Raw genomic sequence first — 17,650 nt, 5'->3', positions numbered from 1 at the left:
CACCCCGAACAGGCACCCTGTAGCCACGAAGCAATAACTCCCCATTCCTTCCCCTCCTCCCCCCCCGTCCCCCCCCCCCCCCCCCCCGCCTTGGTTCTGGGAGCCTGTAACCTACTTTCTGTTTCTGAGTTTGCCTCTTCTAGATGGCACATAGATGGAATCATAGAGTGTCTTTTTGCGCCTGGCTCCTTGCACACAACATAATGCCTCCACGGTTCATCTGTGTTGCGGCACGTGCTAGAGTTTCATTCCTTAACTTAAAGAGATAGTACCCCATTGTACGTGGCTGCATTTCTCTCATCCACTCATCTGTTGACGGACACATCTGTTGACGCCTCTTGTCACTCTCGTGAATCATGGCACCAGGAACAGGGCTGTACAAAGATCTGTTGAGTCCCTACGTTAAACTCCTTCGGGTACATCCCTAGGAGGAGAATTGTTGGGTCATGTGGTCACCCCGTGTTTAGCTTTCCGAGGAGCCACCAAACTGTTCCACAGTGTGGCACTATTTTACCTTCTGACCAGTGGTGCCCACGGGGTCCAGTTTCCCCACATCCTCGCCAATACTTGATGTTTTCTGTTTTTCTTGATTATAGGCATCCTAGCAGATGTGGGATATCTCACTGTGGTTTTGGCCGTTTGTATATCTTTGGCTCAGTTTTTTTTTTTTTTTTGGTGCCATCAGTCCTTCATGAGATATAATTTACACACAGAGAAATGCACACAGAGAAACCTTTAAGAACTCTTAAAGGTACAGTGAGTGAATTCTGACAAATATATGCATATAAATATTACCCCAATTGAGATGTAGGATGTTTCCATTACCCTGAAAAGTTCTCTCCTACTCCTTCCAATAATCCCCTTTACTGTTTTTTTATCACCATCGATTAATTTTGCCTGTCCTTGGGTTTCATTAAATGGAATCAAACAGCATGCATTTTGTTACGTCTGACATTATTTCATCGGACGCAGTGTGTTTGAGACCTATTGCTGGTGTTGCACGTATCAGAATTTTGTTCTTTTTTGCTGAGTGGTATTCCTAAACTTGAGTATAGCAGTTTCCTTATCCAGTCTTTTGAGGATGAATATTTGGGTTGTTTGCAATTTTTGGCTGTTATGAATAAAACTGCTCCAAACATTCTTATGCACGTCTTTATGTGGATATAGACTTTCTTTCTCCCGGGAATAAACCTGTGAGTGGAATTGCTAGGTCATAAGGTAGGCGTGTGGTGAGTTTTATTAGAAACTGCCAGTTTTCAAATACGGTTTTTCCATTTTACACGCCCACCTGCTGGGAACACGAGAGTTCCGCACCCTCACCAGCATTTGGTATTGTCTTTTTAATTTTAGCCGTTCTGGTGGGTGTATGGTGGTGTTTCAGTGTGGGTTTGATTTGCATTTCCCTGATGACTAATGATATCAAGAACCTTCACATTTGGAAAAGGTTATAATTTAAATTTTTACATTAAAAAAAAAAAAAAAGTCAAGTTAGAAGACATTAATGAACACCTGGAGAACAGGCCTCCCAGAGCCCGGAATGTTCTGTTGAAGCCAGCAGCCCTGACAGATATGAGTCAGACAGACAGATGTCAGTTTCAATTACATCTTAGATCATGAAGGAGTTGCCAAATCAGTTTGAAAAGTCGGGGTGGGGGGCGCACATATTTAACAAATATTTTGAAAATAGAAGAAAATGGCAAAGCTCTCCTCTTCCACCCTACCTCTCACCTGAGAGGTAGGTTTTCGGGAGGCACATCTGTTCCTGATGCACCCTGCCTCAGACCCTGCTTGGTTCTCCCTAGCTTCGGACATGACTCTGGCTCTTTGGCCCTCTACGCCAGCCCTTCATGATTTCCCGAATGCCCCAGGTGCTGTCAGCCCCCAGCCTTTTGCACATGCTTGTCCAGCACTTGGGACATCTTCCCCACCCTCCCTGGCACCACTGGGCCCCCTGCCTTTGTTTGGCTCAGCCAGGGGGATGCTAACATCCTTCCCCCAACTGGTTCTGGTCCCTTGTCCTCTTGCAGCCCACTGGGCAGGGCCCAGAACTGTTGTTTACTTCCCTGTATGCGTCCCTAGACTGGCTGTCCCCTTGGGGAAGGACTGTCTGATTTCAGAGTTCACCTTTGCCTTCTCAACACCCAGCCAGGCATATGCGATCATTAGTATAAGCTTGTCGGATGGTGACCAAATACTCACGGGTCGACGAAAGAGTGTTCTGAAAGCACGGTGACCTACTGGATTTGTTTTTCGTTACACCATCGTAGGTCTCGTGCCCCTAGATCTATAAGGCAAACAGAAACCATAAAATCTTGCAATCTCAGCTTCTGTCTGTGACCCCTCCATCTCAGCCTGTGACCAGGGATGGCTCAGAGTGAAGGATCAAGGACCGGGTCGGGGGGGGGGGGGGGCAGGCAGGATCAATTAGGTGGCGTGTGAGAAGATGCTGGAGGCACCTGGGCCAGGAGGAGGGAAAATCAGAATCAGATCCATGAAAGTTGAATTAAAAAATAAGATAAAAATTAACGGGAAATCAGAATAAAATAAAATCAATCGAAACAAAAATGCACGGGAAAAGCAAGCTGAGCTATATTGCCGGCCACCCAAGAGGGGTGACCGAAGTCTGTACCTTGGGTTCCCAGGTGCAGTGACGGCCATCATCATGTCCATCTGAGAGCCGCGTGCTGCTTGCAGGACGCCTCACACTTTTTGTCCTATGGCCCAGCTGGGGGTTGTGAAATGCGCGCTCTGATTCACCAGGTCTGGACTGGTGCCTTAGGTTCCGCGGTCCTGACCGGCCATCCGGATGCTGCTGCTGGTCCCGGAACCGCCTTCTGAGTGGCCAGGGTTGAACCTAAACCAATCAGAACACAGTAAATAGGTTGTCTGGGGGAATAATTAGCCAAGGTGTTTATTCTCCATTGGTTGGTTGGTACTGTACTGTGTTATGCCACACTCTGTGTGACCCAAGCCAGTATTTGTACATTACAGACTCAGTATTTGTGAACAAAATTGCCCCCCACAAAGCATAGAGTTTTATTTATCACGAGGAGAACGCAGTGGTGTCCGGGCGCCCACCGCAGGCCAGCTGGGTAGAGCTTTGGAGGGAGGAATGCTTGGCAGACTAGGCTGAATACCCAGCAAGCGTTTCAGTCGAGGATGGAATGGGCAACTTGGATTCCTTTCTTGAAACTTAGTGGAGTGTTTTTGCGAGAAAGTAAGCGGACGGTAACCCATAGGTCCCGAAAGCGTCGATTCGTTTTTCATTTATGGATTGCTTGCTTGATGGCAAATGTATTTCTACCCTTTTTCACCTCTTCCCAGAAAGGGATAAGCACCAGGTCTCTTTCCTACCAGTTCCTCCCAGTCCACAGGTTTGCTTATGAAATCGAATAAGCAGGAGACTGGGAAGATATATCAGAATTTTTTCTTCATTAAACATTTCTCATTTTCTGATTAGTAAATAGAAGTAAGTGTTCACTGTAGTAAAAATGGGCTTTTTTACTACAGAAGAGTCTAAGGAAAAAGAAATCACCTATAACGTCTAGATCTAGAACAATCTAGAATCAATCACGATGGAAATTTTAGTGCATTTGCTTTTAATTTTCTTTTAATGCATTGTTGATCATTTTATAGACCGTTGTATTAATCTTATTAAAAGTATATGATAAAATGTATACCTTATTAAAGTATGTATTTTTTTCATTTTTACGTTATGATTTAAGACTTTCTTCACGGCAAAAATCCTTCATATACCCCAGTTTTATTGATCTTGATAATGTGTAAGATTATATAATAGAAAAATTTTCTTTAACTCTTTTTTCCCCCCTAATTTCAAAAGGAGAACATTAAAAAAAATTTTTTTTAACGTTTATTTATTTTTGAGAGAGACAGAGACAGAATGCGAGTGGGTTAGGGGCAGAGAGGGAGACACAGAATCCGAAGCAAGCTCCAGGCTCTGAGCTGTCAACACAGAGCCCGACGTGGGGCTCGAACTCACGAGCTGTGAGATCATGACCTGAGCCCTGAGCCGAAGTCGGATGCTCAACGGACTGAGCCACCCAGCCCCAAAAGGAGAACATTTTTGAGAAAAGGAAGAAATAGCATTGTGTTCATGTCTTCTGAGAATATAGTGAGTTCTGATGTAAGCCCAGATTTACTTAGCTGATTTGTGGCATTAGTTATATCTCCCCGTACCTTGCATAATATCGAGTAGACTTTAATGGTTGGTTATTAAGGAAGTCCTAGTATAATTATATACTTCTTTGTATAAATGTATATTCAACCTTGGTTCAAGAATCCAGGTCTTACGGTGGGGAAACATAAGTTGCTCGTGTGTGTGGGCTGCAGAAGGTTATGCGTGTGTGTGTGTTTAGAGCCTACCCCTGTGACTCACCAGTGTTCATCTGATGCCACTTAACATCATCTCAAAATACAGTGGCCAGAAGAACAGTCGGCATTCGCATCCGCTGCCAGTGTCTGTGGCTCAGGTATTGAGCGGTTCTGACTCAGGATCGTGCATGAGGCTGCAGCTGGGCCTGGGCTGTGGTCTGACGGCCCGACGGGGGCTTGGGGGGCCCGCTTCTGTGGGGTTGTGGCGCACAGAACCCTTCCCCGCTGGCAGGGTGGTCTCTGTGCCATTCTGTTTTGTGTGTGTTGCCCTTCTAGTTCTTCTCCCCCCTTAAAGTTCTCTCTGGAGCTTTGTGGATCTGTCATAAAAACTTGGGGATAAGTGGCAAGAGGAACACGTCATTATGATGGAAGGTCGCTGCCGGCAGGGCATCTCTAGGGAACCGGGCCTGGTTTTCTCTCACGGAATGTAAGATGACTGTGTGAAAACCATTGCCATTATTGGGGAAATTAGACAAGCCTGATACATATATAATATATAATACATATCCTGGGCATGATATGTGTATAGTGGATTTAAAGAAAGGCTTGAGTTGAACAAAGTCATTTCCTAAAATGACTACTGTACTAAAATTGTAAGTCCAAACTAGAGGTTTGGAGTGGTAATAATTCACGTGGTTCGCAACATTTCGTCTAAAGGGAAATTGTTTTGAACTATGACGACTTTGGATTTGTCTGTTCCTCATCCCAAGGCATGAGCCCTGACTCTGAAAGAGTTTTCCGGTTATATTTTATCCATTTGAGCCATAGTAATGTTCGTTTTGGTTTCCTGATTTAAAACAATTTATTAGGCATCTCTTTAGTTGATGCAAGAAAGCATGAATAAAAATATAAACATAACCTGGAACCCCATTGCCAGAATAATTTTATTTGTGTACTTAAAAAATATGTGTGTGCCTTGAGAGGACTTTGAACCAAATCCAAAATATGTCATAAAACGTCTAAGCCTCTTTCTTACAATATGTGCCTTCAAGGAGGCCAGTTAAATTTCTTTTATCTCCTCTCAGAAAAGTAAAAGATCTCTCTTTTTTTTAAAGTTTATTCATTTTTGAGAGACAGAGAGAGCATGGGAGTGGGTGAGGGGCAGAGAGAGAGGGAGACACAGAATCCGAAGCAGGCTCCAGGCTCCGAGCTGTCAGCACAGAGCCTGATGCGGGGCTCGAACTCACGAGCCTTTAGATCATGACCTGAGCCAAAGTCGGACGCTCAACTGACTGAGCCACCCAGGCGCCCCCAAAATAAAAGATCTTTAATGAACATAGACATTCCAGGAGTCACGTCCACGTTTTAGCAGGACCCCCCGGAAGAGGTTGTATCACATGCCCTGTCCTGACCCGTGCTTACTGTTACTTTTCACCAGTGCCTTCCCTTGAGGCTCCTGCATTCCAACCTCATTCCTGTTGGGGGCGACAGAGTGTCCCACAGCCCGTGTCAAATTAGCCCATCATCCCCTGATGTGGATTTGGGTCGTTTTCAGGCTTTCGTAGTTACAGATCTTTATGCAGAGCTCCTGACAGACCGTTGTTGCCCTTGAAGTGAGTCCCTCACGGTGGAATTCTTGAACCTGCTTTCGACTTCTTTGCGTTCGGCTGTTGCTTTCACGGCTGGGTGACTCAGCTCCAGATGTGGCGGCATCGGCCTAGAGTGCTATTTACCACTCCAAAGGGAACTGCGTTCTTTGAGGTTCCCTGGGACCTCAGGTAATTTCCTTGCTTGGATGCGTTAGGAAGTTAAAAAGCTCAGGAGCTTGTCACCACGTGGGAGTGCCTCAGCTGAGAGTCACCTGAGCATATGTGAGCTGGGAGGTACTGAAACAATCCAGGGGCGTTTCATTCATTCAACACATGCTTTCGGAGTGTCTTGCGGACGTCGGGCACGGGGGGAACAGAGTCAGAAGGATGCGGTGCTTCTCGGCTTGGAGCTCGCTTCCGGTGGGGAGTGCTGTGTGCCAGGCAGCCCAGTGAGAGCGCGAGCGGATGGGTGTGGGGGGGGCTGGCCCAAGACGGGCAGAGGATCGGACGTGTGCCTGGGAGACCAGGCGACGGTGGCTGTGAGCGGGAGGAAGGTGTCCCGGGCGGAGGCCACCGCAGGTGCAAAGGCTTGGAGGCATGGCGAACTGAGTCAGGGTAGCGGCGAAGGTCGGCCCTGGGGACTTTGTGTGGCCGCGTGAGAGGTCAGAAGCCCCGGTAGCGGCACGCGCAGGCGCTCAGGTACCATTTATGGCACCGCGTGGACCAGTGGTTAAAGGCGGGAGGACGGGCCTTGTGTAAGTGGTTTTGGATCATGTGGCACGACGTAGTTACCCGGCTTTTATTCTGCAAGCTGAGACAGAAATTAGACATATCATCATAAACTCTATCTCCATCATATTGTAAGTGAAAGTACGGCTTATACCCAGTCAAGTAGCAAAGACATAATCTGACAATAAAGGACGGTTTTTCCCAAGGAAAAAATAAATAGTAAAACTACTGACACGTGTATAAGTGTGCATGTGGACATGTTCACTGTGCATGGGTTTGTAGGTCATGTTTGGATATGGTGTGTTTGCTGTGGTAAAGAACAACCCCGAGTCTCTGGGATTTAAAATAACAAAGGTTCGGGGCGCCCGGGTGGCTCAGTTGGCTAAGTGTCTGACTTCAGCTCAGGTCGTGATCTCACGGTTCATGAGTTCGAGCCCTGTGTCGGGCTCTGTGCTCTCAGCCTGCTTCGAGTTCTGTGTCTCCCTCTCTCTGCCCTTCCCCCCCCTCACACTCGCAGGTGCGGGCTCTCTGTCTCTCAAAAAAATAAACGTTAAAAAAATTAAAATAACAAAGATTCGCCTCTCATTCGCTCATTCGTGCTCTTCTGGGTTGGCTGGAGGTGGTGGTGGGACTCGGCTCTCCAAGCCCTCGCCCAGGCCCAGGCTGAGAGACGTCCCGTCTCTGAATTTCAGGGAGCGTCAACACACAAAGAAGGGAATGTGGCCCCTGATGCCCTGTGTCCTGAAACTTCTGTCTGGAAGTAACAAATGCATTTCACTTACGCCTTGTTACCTAAAGCAAGATCGGTTGAGTCGGACTTCTAGAACCATGGGTACGTGCAGTTCTACCAAAATGGTTCTGGCAAGACGAGGAGACAGTGTGGGGACAGCTCCAGGGACTCCCACAACTGCATTGCCCTTGTTTTGTGTTTTGTTTTGTTTTTCAAGGTTTTATTGTGTACCTTACCAATTCCCTCATGGACTGTCACCCACACGTGGGTGAGTGTGGGCCTTCCACATGTAGATGACAGGAAAAGAGGATGAAAGATGCCCATCTGGGCGTTTTATGTTTTTATTTTATTTTTGTAATGTTTGTTTATTTTGGGGGAGAGAGAGACAGAGTGCAAACAGGGGAGGAGCAGGGAGGAAGGGAGACACAGAATCCCAAGCAGGCTCCAGGCTCCGAGCTGTCCACACAGAGCCCGACGCGGGGCTCGAACTCACGGACCGCGAGATCAGGACCCGAGCCGAAGTCGGACGCTCAACTGACTGAGCCACCCAGGTGCCCCCATCAGGACATTTTGAGGAATGCTGAAGGTTACTTGGGACAGCAAAACACCCTAGGTGGCAAGCTTCCAACCACTCGTTTTTCTGCTGGACTCTCAGTGCTTTCACTTTATTATTGATAGCGCTGACAATGTTGAGTCAACAACTGTCAACGACAATTTCCTGTGCCCCTTTCTAGGAGATGCAGCAAAAAACTCATTTCTGGCAATTTCAGTGTGACTCGGGGCTTCCCGTCAAGACTTAGGTCTCACTAATATCTCATCAAAATTTTTAATGTTGATCATGTGTTAAACGCATAACGTATTTGGGATATGTTCGGTTAAGTAAAATGCATATTTAAGATGAATAGCCCCTGTCTCTTTTTGCCTTTCTGAATGTGGCCACCAGGACATTTACAATTAATATGTGGCTTATATTTGTGGCTCCTGTTATATTTCTCTTGGACAGTGATGACTCTGAATCTATAAAGAACTCAGACTGATCAATAAGGAAGAGAAGCCGGTAGGAAATGGCCAAGAGTGTAAATCAGTCCTTCACTGGAGAGGAAAAGCAGATGACCAATAAACGTGTGGAAGACCTTCAATCTGGCAGTTGGGAACCCAAGCTAAAATTGGTGAAGAAGAAAAGTTGGGGGGAACCTGGGTGACTCATTCAGCTGACCACCCCGACTCTTGGTTTTAGCTCAGGTCTTGATCTCATGGTTCATGAGTTCGAGCCCCATATCGGGCTCTACGCTGGCATCATGGAACCTGCTTGGTATTTTTCTGTCCCTCTCTCTCTCTGCCCCTTCCCCTCCCCCTCCCCCCTTTCAAAATAAATAAGTAAACTTAAAAAAAAAGAAAAAGAAAAAAGAAAAGTTGGTATCGCTTACAGTATTGGATATTGGTGAGAATGAAGATATTGGTGAAGAATGAACTTGGATATACCGGTGGTGGCATTTAAGTCATTACAACCACTTTGGGGAGGATTTTGGCAGATTCTGCCCCCATGTAGTCTATGTATATAGGTATTTCTTGCCTGGGGATGATTTTGCCCTCCCCTCCCCGGGCTGGGGGGTATTTGGCAATGTCTGGAGACATTTTGGGTTGTCATTGATTGGGGGTGAAGGGTGCTACTGGCATTTAGTGAGTAGCGGCCAGGGATGCAGTTCAACATCCTTCAGTGCATGGCTCACCTCTCACAATACACGGCTACAGGGCCTGAATGTAAGTGGTGCTGTAGTCGAGAAACCCTGACTTCTAGATGCCGATTCCAAGGTAGAGCTCTGGCTGGTGTGCATGAGGAGATACAGACCAAGGTTTTCACTCAGTGCTCCATATTTACAGTTGAGGAACTTTGGAACCACTTGAAATGTCTGCCAGTTTGGGGGTATAAATGACCGGCGAGAGACCCGTGTTTGAAGATGATACATGTCACATCTAGCGCCGAGGAAATCAGGGTGCGTGCTCGTATATCCATGGAAATACAACTTTTCTGTAAATATTTAAAATATAAACTAACAACTCTATATTTAACCTATTGCTTATGGACACATGCATTGGTAATAAAAATTCAAAAGGCAAGTCAGGATACATATCAGCGCAGAAACTGGTTGCCTCTGGGGAGGAAGGATACAAAAGGAATGTCAGCTCCTTCTGGAATGTTGACTTCTCACAGGAATGTGAAGCCATTATGACAGAATCTTAGCCTTTGTTAATGTAGCTGAGTGACGAGGGTGTTTGTTACATTACTGACTTTCTATTTTACTTTTCTCAGTATTTGGAATTAGTCTACAAGGAACACTCTTGCATACATCCCGGAGATTGTTGCTGGGTGTAGGGGCTGTCTGTGCACAAGTCGATTGTCAGGGGCTATGCTGATTTCTGCCTGGTTCCCTTGCGTCCCCCAGCGTTGAACTGTGACTGACACAAGTAGGCCCTCAGGAAGCGTGTGTTTGCACGCGCTGTACACGGAATGTTCCATGGTGCTCGTTCCTGTGAACTGCCTTCTGAGAGGTGCTGGGCTTACATTCTGCAGTGGGAGGTGCCCTTGGGACCTGCCTGCTGGCCAGGTGGTCACCCCCAACCCCTTTCCACCAGACCTGGACATCTCTTTACCCTCCAAACTTCTGACAACACATCGGAGGAAGTGATCCGGCTCCAGATACTGAAAAATCACACCTAGGAAGTCTTACAAGTGTGTGTCTTTAAAGGAAAATAGATGTTGTATCTTAGAAATTGCACGCTAACGTGCATTCTTGGGGAGACACTTCAGAGAGGAAGTTTGCTGCCTGGGCGGTTGAGTTGATGCAACTCCCCTAACACAGGTGGGCAGGGTTTGCCTCGAGCCACAACCGTTTCTTAGTTTAATGAAGAATTTAAGAGGAACGGTGCCATTTGACATGCACCATCGGGCGTCTCTACAAGATGGCTCAGGTCAAGGATTCCCTGACGTGCAGGTGCACAGACCTCTCCCATCCCCCTTCCGTGTTCCGGGTGTGGAAAGCATTCCTGCCTGTGGGGCTGGGCTTGTCGCTTCATCACTCACCTTCTCTCCATAATATATGGAAATAATGGACTGGTGTCAGGGGAAGACTTTTATAGAATACCCAGCCCCTTCCTTTGGGAATCTCGTTGAGAGAATAGGTTAATTAGATGGGAAGGAGGTGTTTTCACAGGACTCTCAGAGTAGACTGTCTGTGTCAGTCTTCTGCTTGCACAGGTCCGAGTGTGCCTGCTCTACTGTGTGGGGCTGAACCAGGAACCCGTCCCTCGCAGGGACCTCTCTTTTCTCGGGCCATTGTCTTTGCTGCAGCCAGTGGTCTGATTTATTTTTATCCTGGATTCCCACCTCCACCCTGCAGTGGGCTGTTCTTAGGCCCTTGATTTTAATTCACATCATCTTGGACGTTAACAAAGGGACACTTTGTTGTGATTTTTTTAAAAATTTTTTTTTAATTTTTTTTAAACGTTTATTTACTTTTGAGACAGAGAGAGACAGAGCATGAACGGGGGAGGGGCAGAGAGAGAGGGAGACACAGAATCCGAAACAGGCTCCAGGCTCTGAGCGGTCAGCACAGAGCCCGACGCGGGGCTCGAACTCACGAGCCGTGAGATCAAGACCTGAGCCGAAGACGGACGCTTAACCGACTGAGCCACCCAGGCGCCCCATGTGATTTTAGTTCTAGACGGCCAGCCTAGCATCTGTTTTATTAACGTCTGTGTGACAGACTTCCAGGCGTGCAAACAGCGCTTCCCCCGAGAGTATGGATTTTCCTGACCATCCCCCAACTGCTCCCTCGACCTAATCAGCCATCCCAATTGCGAGCATGTCTCAAGGGAGCAGGAACCGCTTCTTAGAGTGAAACATCTCCTCCCCGAAGCTGCAAATGTTTTACGAGGTGCGAAACACAAAAGCAACGTTTTACAAAGTGATAGTTTGGTGAGAAATATTTAAAGCCTGCAGGCTCAGGCAATGTGAGGGTGATCGTTGCTGGATTTTTTTGCCTTCCAAGCGCGTGTGTAAGGGCATGGGCCAAGGTGGGAGCAGCAGAAGGCTGATGGCAGACACTGCCCGCTGTCCAGAGGGTCCTGGCCATGCCCTTGCCATCAAAATCTGGTAGCACAAAGGCCGCATCCATTTACCCTCTGGGAAGAAGCTGTTCACTAAAATTCCTAGTATTCATTTATTTGTTCAACAAGTACGTAACAGCTCGGCATCGTTCTTAGAGCTGAGGACACGGCAGTGACCGACGTAGATCAAATTCCCATCCTGGGATTTACTTTTTCATCATGGCGCCCATTAATCATAAATAAGATTGTTGAAACTGTGCCAAACACAGTATGCCCAACGAATCACACCCATGCTAGCCGTAACTCATGGCATCTTCTAGAAATAACAGCATATCTTTAGACGACTGAGTTTCTTAAGTTTTTTCCTAAAGCTGCATAAACATTTCCTGCTTCCTGTCGGTGGTATCGTGGTAGAGAACGGAGAGAGGTGTTTTATAGACATGGGTTTTCGAGTAACTCTAGCTAATTCTCTTGGTACCAAACTTTAAACGGTTGTACTATGAATGATGGAATTTTGTTCTTGCATCAGAACATGGGCAATAACCTTTTCCCTCTGGATGATCAGGATAATTACTGTACCTACTTTTGTACCATACGGCTGTGGGATTTCTATGGGCTTCTTGGTGTCCCGGTCTCTTCACTTGGCTGTTTGTCATCTCCTGCTTCGTCTGCCCGCTGCCCCTCCTCTCCTCCTCACAGATGGTTCTTTCCTTGACTGTTTACAGTGGTAGTTATAAAACTGTATTTCCTAATGAGAATGTTATGAATGTAAACATCATTACTTGTACTTGTTTTTCATTGTGAATTAAAATCGTGTAAGTTCCTCACAAATACAACTTTGTTTTAAAGAATGTGAGCTGTACAAACATAACAAAAAAGAGGAGGGGGGGGGGTGCCTGGGTGGCTCAGTTGGTTAAATGTTAAATGTTCAACTCTCGATTTTGGCTCAGGTCACGACCTCACGGTTTGTGGGTTTGAGCCCAGCATCGGGCTCTGTGCTGACAGCACAGAGCCTGCTTGGGATTCTCTGTCTCCTTCTCTCTCTGTCCCTCCCCTGCTCGTGCTCTCTTTCTCTCTTAAAAGTAAATAAATAAATGTAAACAAAGTAAAACAAAGAATGTGAACTGTGCAGAAAAATAAAGAATAAAAAGAATAAAAAGCAGTTCTTTCAAAGTGTTCCTTTCCCACACCTATCTTGAATTATTCTGGAGTCTCCAGAGAAATAGACCAACAGAATCTCTGTGTGTACCTGGAGATATCTATATATCTATGCGTGTCTCTCTATATGTATGTATAGCTAGATACACACACAGATATATATCTATTTAGCTATATGTAATTATATAACAATTACGTATAACTATGTAGATGTGTGTATATTTGTGTGTTTAAATGTTAGTCTCATTAAAAACAAAGAAACAAACGAAAAACCCCAAAAAACAAAAAACCTCCTTCACAGAAATACCTAGAATAATGTTTGACCAGATACCTGGGTACAATGTAAATTTATGACACATCAACTTAACCATCACATGCACTCTATTCCCATTCCTTCTACAGAGGGCATTAATACGTTGGTGTAATTCATCTAGATGTTTCCTGTGCATTTTCTGGATGTTTGTGTGTGTGTGTTGATCACCTTTCTTCTTCCTGCCTCCCCCTCTTTATTTGTCAACATAATAAATGATGCTGCTAATATCCTGGTGTTAGATCCTCCTTTCTTCCTGCAAGGAATGGGGTCTGCATTTGTTTATTTGTTTTTTTTCCATGTACCAACCCTTACAATTTTTAAGCAGAAGCATCTCAACCCATTTTGTTGTTGTCCTTCCAACTTTTCTGTGGTGTGTTGGCTTCAAAATTAAGCTTCTATTTGGAGGGACTAGAATTTCCTGCTGATGTCCAAATGGGAACTTCCACTTGTAGGTAGTTTACTTATTTTTTTTCTTAATAATATTATTTTATTCTCATGGACAGTTTGCTTATAATTAAAAAAAAATCCTATATGTGGCTTTAGGAACCATCCACAAATGGGCTTCTGTCATTAGAGCAAGTGGTTAATATTCATCTGCCTTTTTTAAAAAAACGTTTATTTATTTTTGAGAGAGAGAGAGAGAGAGAGAGTGAGCTGGGGAGGGGCAGAGAGAGAGGGAGACACGGAATCCGAAGCAAGCTCCAGGCTCTGAGCTGTCAGCACAGAGCCTGATGCGGGGCTTGAACTCACGAACCGTGAGATCATGACCTGAGCCGAAGTCGGATGCTCCATTGACTGAGCCACCCAGGTGCTCCAATATTTATTTGCCTTTGTGATGAGACTTTTGTTGCGGTTGGTCTTGGGAAACCATGGTCTGAGGTGGCCAAGGACTGTACCTCCAATGTTCCTGTCAAGGGGCACCAAGGGGTCCCAGTTTAAACCGAGTTTAACCTGCAGTTAAACACTAATCTTACACAGAGAAATATCAGACTTATGGGATAGACTCCCAGGGGGCAGGGAACAAAGACAGTTGTTTTTAATAGTAATGTAAGTCAGTCTCTGTTGGGAGACTAGATATATCCCTTCTGTTTCTGATACCATTTTATCCTGAGCCTTCCAAGTTAGTGGTCTATTTTTCCCCCTGATACTCTTCATTTTTGACCTAAGGTCGTGCCAAGATTTCCAAGGCTACTGCCAGCAGCAGCGTGCTGCACGTTTTGGGAAGTCTTACATTAGGTGGCTGGAAGGAGCTGTGGTTCCAGAGTGGACCCTCCCAGTGGTTGTGGTAACAAGGAATGGAGGTGAGCATCTCAAAAGAGAGAGCTGAACCAAGAGGCAGGTGCACAGGAGCACTGGAGAACATTCATTGCTTTGTTATCTGCCGATGGAAATTCCTCCTTTTAACCCAGAGTCCTGAGGTAACCATTGGATGGCCAGACTGCCAAGGTGGACACCCTTTGGGATATTTCTGAAGGGCAGGTTTTCAATATGTGTTGAAAGCTTTCAAGATACCTCTTTACTACAGTCCAGAAATACTACTTCTGAGAATGTCTCCTGAGACCATAAGGAATGAGATGCATGAAGGTGTGGTTCGGGGGACTTCCATTGCAAATTTTACTCATAATAGCGAGAAATAGGAATCAATCTCAGTATCTAGGAGTGAGGATTCATTAAATAACTATGAATAGTTATTATATAGTAGATACTATTGTAGATATATAATGGCTATTGTATACTAGATACTACTATGCTGTGTTCTAGAATATAATGTTCCGTGTCTGCTGGAGATGTTGACACGGAGTGTTTTTATTGATTTGAAAAGATGTTGCTCATATATTCCTCATTGAAACATAATAGCAGATAATCCTATTTTGGCATAGAAAAATTGTGTGTATGTGTGTGTGTGTGTAAGATTGTGTATGTCTGGGTAATTTTTTTCTTCTCTGTTTTCAGATTTTTTTTTCTGTAATAAATGTGAGCCTCTTGTGCAATCATGTAGAAAGGAAGAGGTTACATTGTGTCCAGCATGCCTTGTTTATAAGTCTGCAAATTGTAGACCACTTGAGAAATACCTCCATCCAAAGAAGTTCAAAATGAGATTTTGGCACTTGCCAAATGGAGTCACAAGTTTTCCAGACCCTTTATGCAGCAGTGAGCTGACAAGGTGGGTGGGAGGATGTGGATGTTGGTGGCAGTGAACTCTAGTTATCAGAGAAGCTGAAAGCTTTAGCAGCTTGTAAGCCTGGGATCACTTGTGCTCTCTTCTCTTTAAATTTTTCTTTAATGTTTATTTATTTTTGAGAGAGAGACGGGGAGAGAGAGAGAGAGAGACAGAGTAATGTTTATTTATAATTTTTGAGAGAGAGAGAGAGAGAGACAGAGAGAGACAGAGAGAGAGCGAGGAAGGGAGAGAGAAAGAATGAGACATAGAATCTGAAGCAGGCTCCAGGCTCCGAGCTGTCAACACAGAGCCCGATGCGGGGCTCGAACTCACAAACCGTGAGATCATGACCTGAACCGAAGTCAGATGCTTAACCGACTGAGCCACCCAGGCTCTGTCTTCTCTTTAAAATTACTGTGAAACATTTCACTCTGTAGACAGAATGACTTAGTGCAAAGAACGTAGAAGCCAGGGCATATTAAATAGCCTTTCTTATAGTCCCAACATTATAGAGATCCTGGCATTGTAGAACGGGTGTCAGTATTTAAAAAATCTGTGGTAGGCTCCAAGACGAAAGATTGTAACATTTGTGACTCGCTCTTCTCTTTTGGGACAGCAACTAAGACCTTACTGAGATAAGCAGGTGGGAGCGCCCATGCCTTCTCCTTGTTCCGTGAAAAATTGCATTCTTGTTAAAAGTCTGGCAACAGTAGAGCCGGGTCACCGTGGAGTGGCTCCAAACTTAAGCTCTGCATCCCCCGTGGGGTGGTTGTGTGTGGCTGGCGGGGCTCAGATCATGCGATCATTAACTCCGGATTGACACGTCTTTCCCTGGGCTGAGTTTTTGCACATGCCGCTGAATCCACGTGTGTGAGGAGCCTTCGATCGTTTTCCTTTGTTACGAAGCATTGGGTCAGCTCAGCTCAGCTGCTGCTGTAGCAAAATACTGTAAAGTGGATGGCTTGTCAACAGCGGGAAGTTGTTTCTCACGGTTCCGGAGCCTTGGCCATCCGAGACCAGGGTGCCGGCACGGCCGGGTTCTGGTGGGGGCATGCTTCCTGGCTCACGGATGACCGCCGTCACCGCTTGCCCAGCATGCGCGGGAATCCCCTGGGACGTCTTTTTTTCTGACACCAGATCTATGTCGTTTCTCCATCCCGGTTCTCCAGCTCTCTGACCCCCACAGGGTCTCCAACAATTAATTCTGACACAGAGTTAGCACAGACCCCACAGGTTTTGGGCGCAGGCCCACAAGGCTGCCCCCACTTTCAGACTCCGGTGTCCACCCACGGGCTATAAAATTTGGGGATTCCCCCGCCCTCCACCTTTATGTTCGATAATTTGCTGGAATAACTCCCAGAACTCAGGAAGGCCCTTGACCGACTATCCCTGGCTTATCATAAAGGGTGAAAGTCGGAAACAGCCGAATGGAAGGGGTGCTCAGGGCAGGGTGTGGGAAAGGGTGTAGCGATCGCATGCCCTTCCTGGTGTGCCACCCACCCAGCACCCCAGCCCCTCGATGTGTCCACCCACCCGGAAGCTCCCCAAACCCTGTCGTTCAGGAGTTTTTATGAAACTTACGTTAAGCAGACATGGTTTGCTCTAGCCATCCAGTCATTGGCTACCGGTGATTGCACTTGGTCTGCAGCCCTGCTCCCCCCACAGAGGTAGGGTTGGGTGATGCAGAGCAGCGGCGAGATCCGACCTCCAACGTACATGGTGGGTGGTCTTTCTAGAGACTGGCCCCCATTTTGAAGCTACCAGCGCCCTGTCCCCGATGTGCGTCATCTCTTCTGCGTGTAAGAAACAGTCGTTTCTGAGGGTTTTAAGAGCTGTGCACCAGGAACTGGGGACAAAAGCCAAATCATTTAATTTTTATTACACACCCCCTCCCAACTGGTCTCCCCGCTTCCACTCTGGTCTCCTAGTGTATCTCCATCCAGCGGCCGGCCGGGATGCTGGTACTCGGTCTGAGCACTTGTGCGGTGGCCTCTGTGGTCCTGATGCGTCCTTGACTTCCTCCTTCTGGTTCTCACTGCTCCAGCCTGCGGGCCTCCCAGCTGGATGTTCCCCCTCCACGGCCCCCTTCCCTCACCTCCTTCCCGTCTGTGTCCAATGACGTCTTCCCAGGGAGGCCCCCGCCCCCGACCTCTGAGCATCCTACCTGAGACTGAGCCACGTCCCCCCTGCACTCACAGCCTCTCTTACCCTGATCTACCTTCTAACCGTCATTACCCGTATGTTAGGTATAGAGTTTGCTGTTTTTCCTCCCGCTAGAAGGCCAACCACGTAGGGCAGGAGTCTTGGGTCCCTGGTGTTTTCCAGGCACTGTGCCTCCCTCATGGTCAGCGCTCGATATTAACGCTGGAGGACGAGAACATGGCTGGCTTGTTCTAAACTGCCACCCAGAACCTGGACTCAGGGTTCTCTGTTCCCACCACTGCTCGCCCACCACCCCCCTCCCTGCCCCCAGGGGACGGTACACGCACACGGGGCCTGCAGGGGTGATGCTTGGGCTCTGCCCCTCTGAC

At 46.7% G+C, this 17,650-nt stretch overlaps 1 protein-coding gene and 1 long non-coding RNA gene across 3 annotated transcripts in view; one reads left to right on the top strand and one right to left on the bottom strand.

The window, feature by feature from the left end:
* Positions 1–17,650, top strand: part of ANKRD33B (ankyrin repeat domain 33B) — an 82,628-nt gene that overhangs the window by 31,719 nt on the left and 33,259 nt on the right. The window lies entirely within an intron of this gene.
* On the bottom strand, positions 109–17,589 carry LOC122241436. 2 transcript variants are annotated; one of them, XR_006221579.1, is made up of 4 exons: positions 17,355–17,589; positions 16,701–16,965; positions 2,630–2,854; positions 109–2,284 (listed from the first exon to the last, which is right to left on the bottom strand). It is a non-coding gene; the product is annotated as an uncharacterized LOC122241436 (long non-coding RNA). The 2 variants fall into 2 exon arrangements; XR_006221578.1 differs by having other exon boundaries at positions 109–2,854.

The sequence above is a fragment of the Panthera tigris genome, chromosome A1 (assembly GCF_018350195.1).
Source record: "Panthera tigris isolate Pti1 chromosome A1, P.tigris_Pti1_mat1.1, whole genome shotgun sequence".
In the NCBI taxonomy this organism is placed as follows: domain Eukaryota; kingdom Metazoa; phylum Chordata; class Mammalia; order Carnivora; family Felidae; genus Panthera; species Panthera tigris.
Note: the sequence above shows the minus strand (reverse complement) of the source record. Positions and strands in the feature narration are given on the sequence as shown.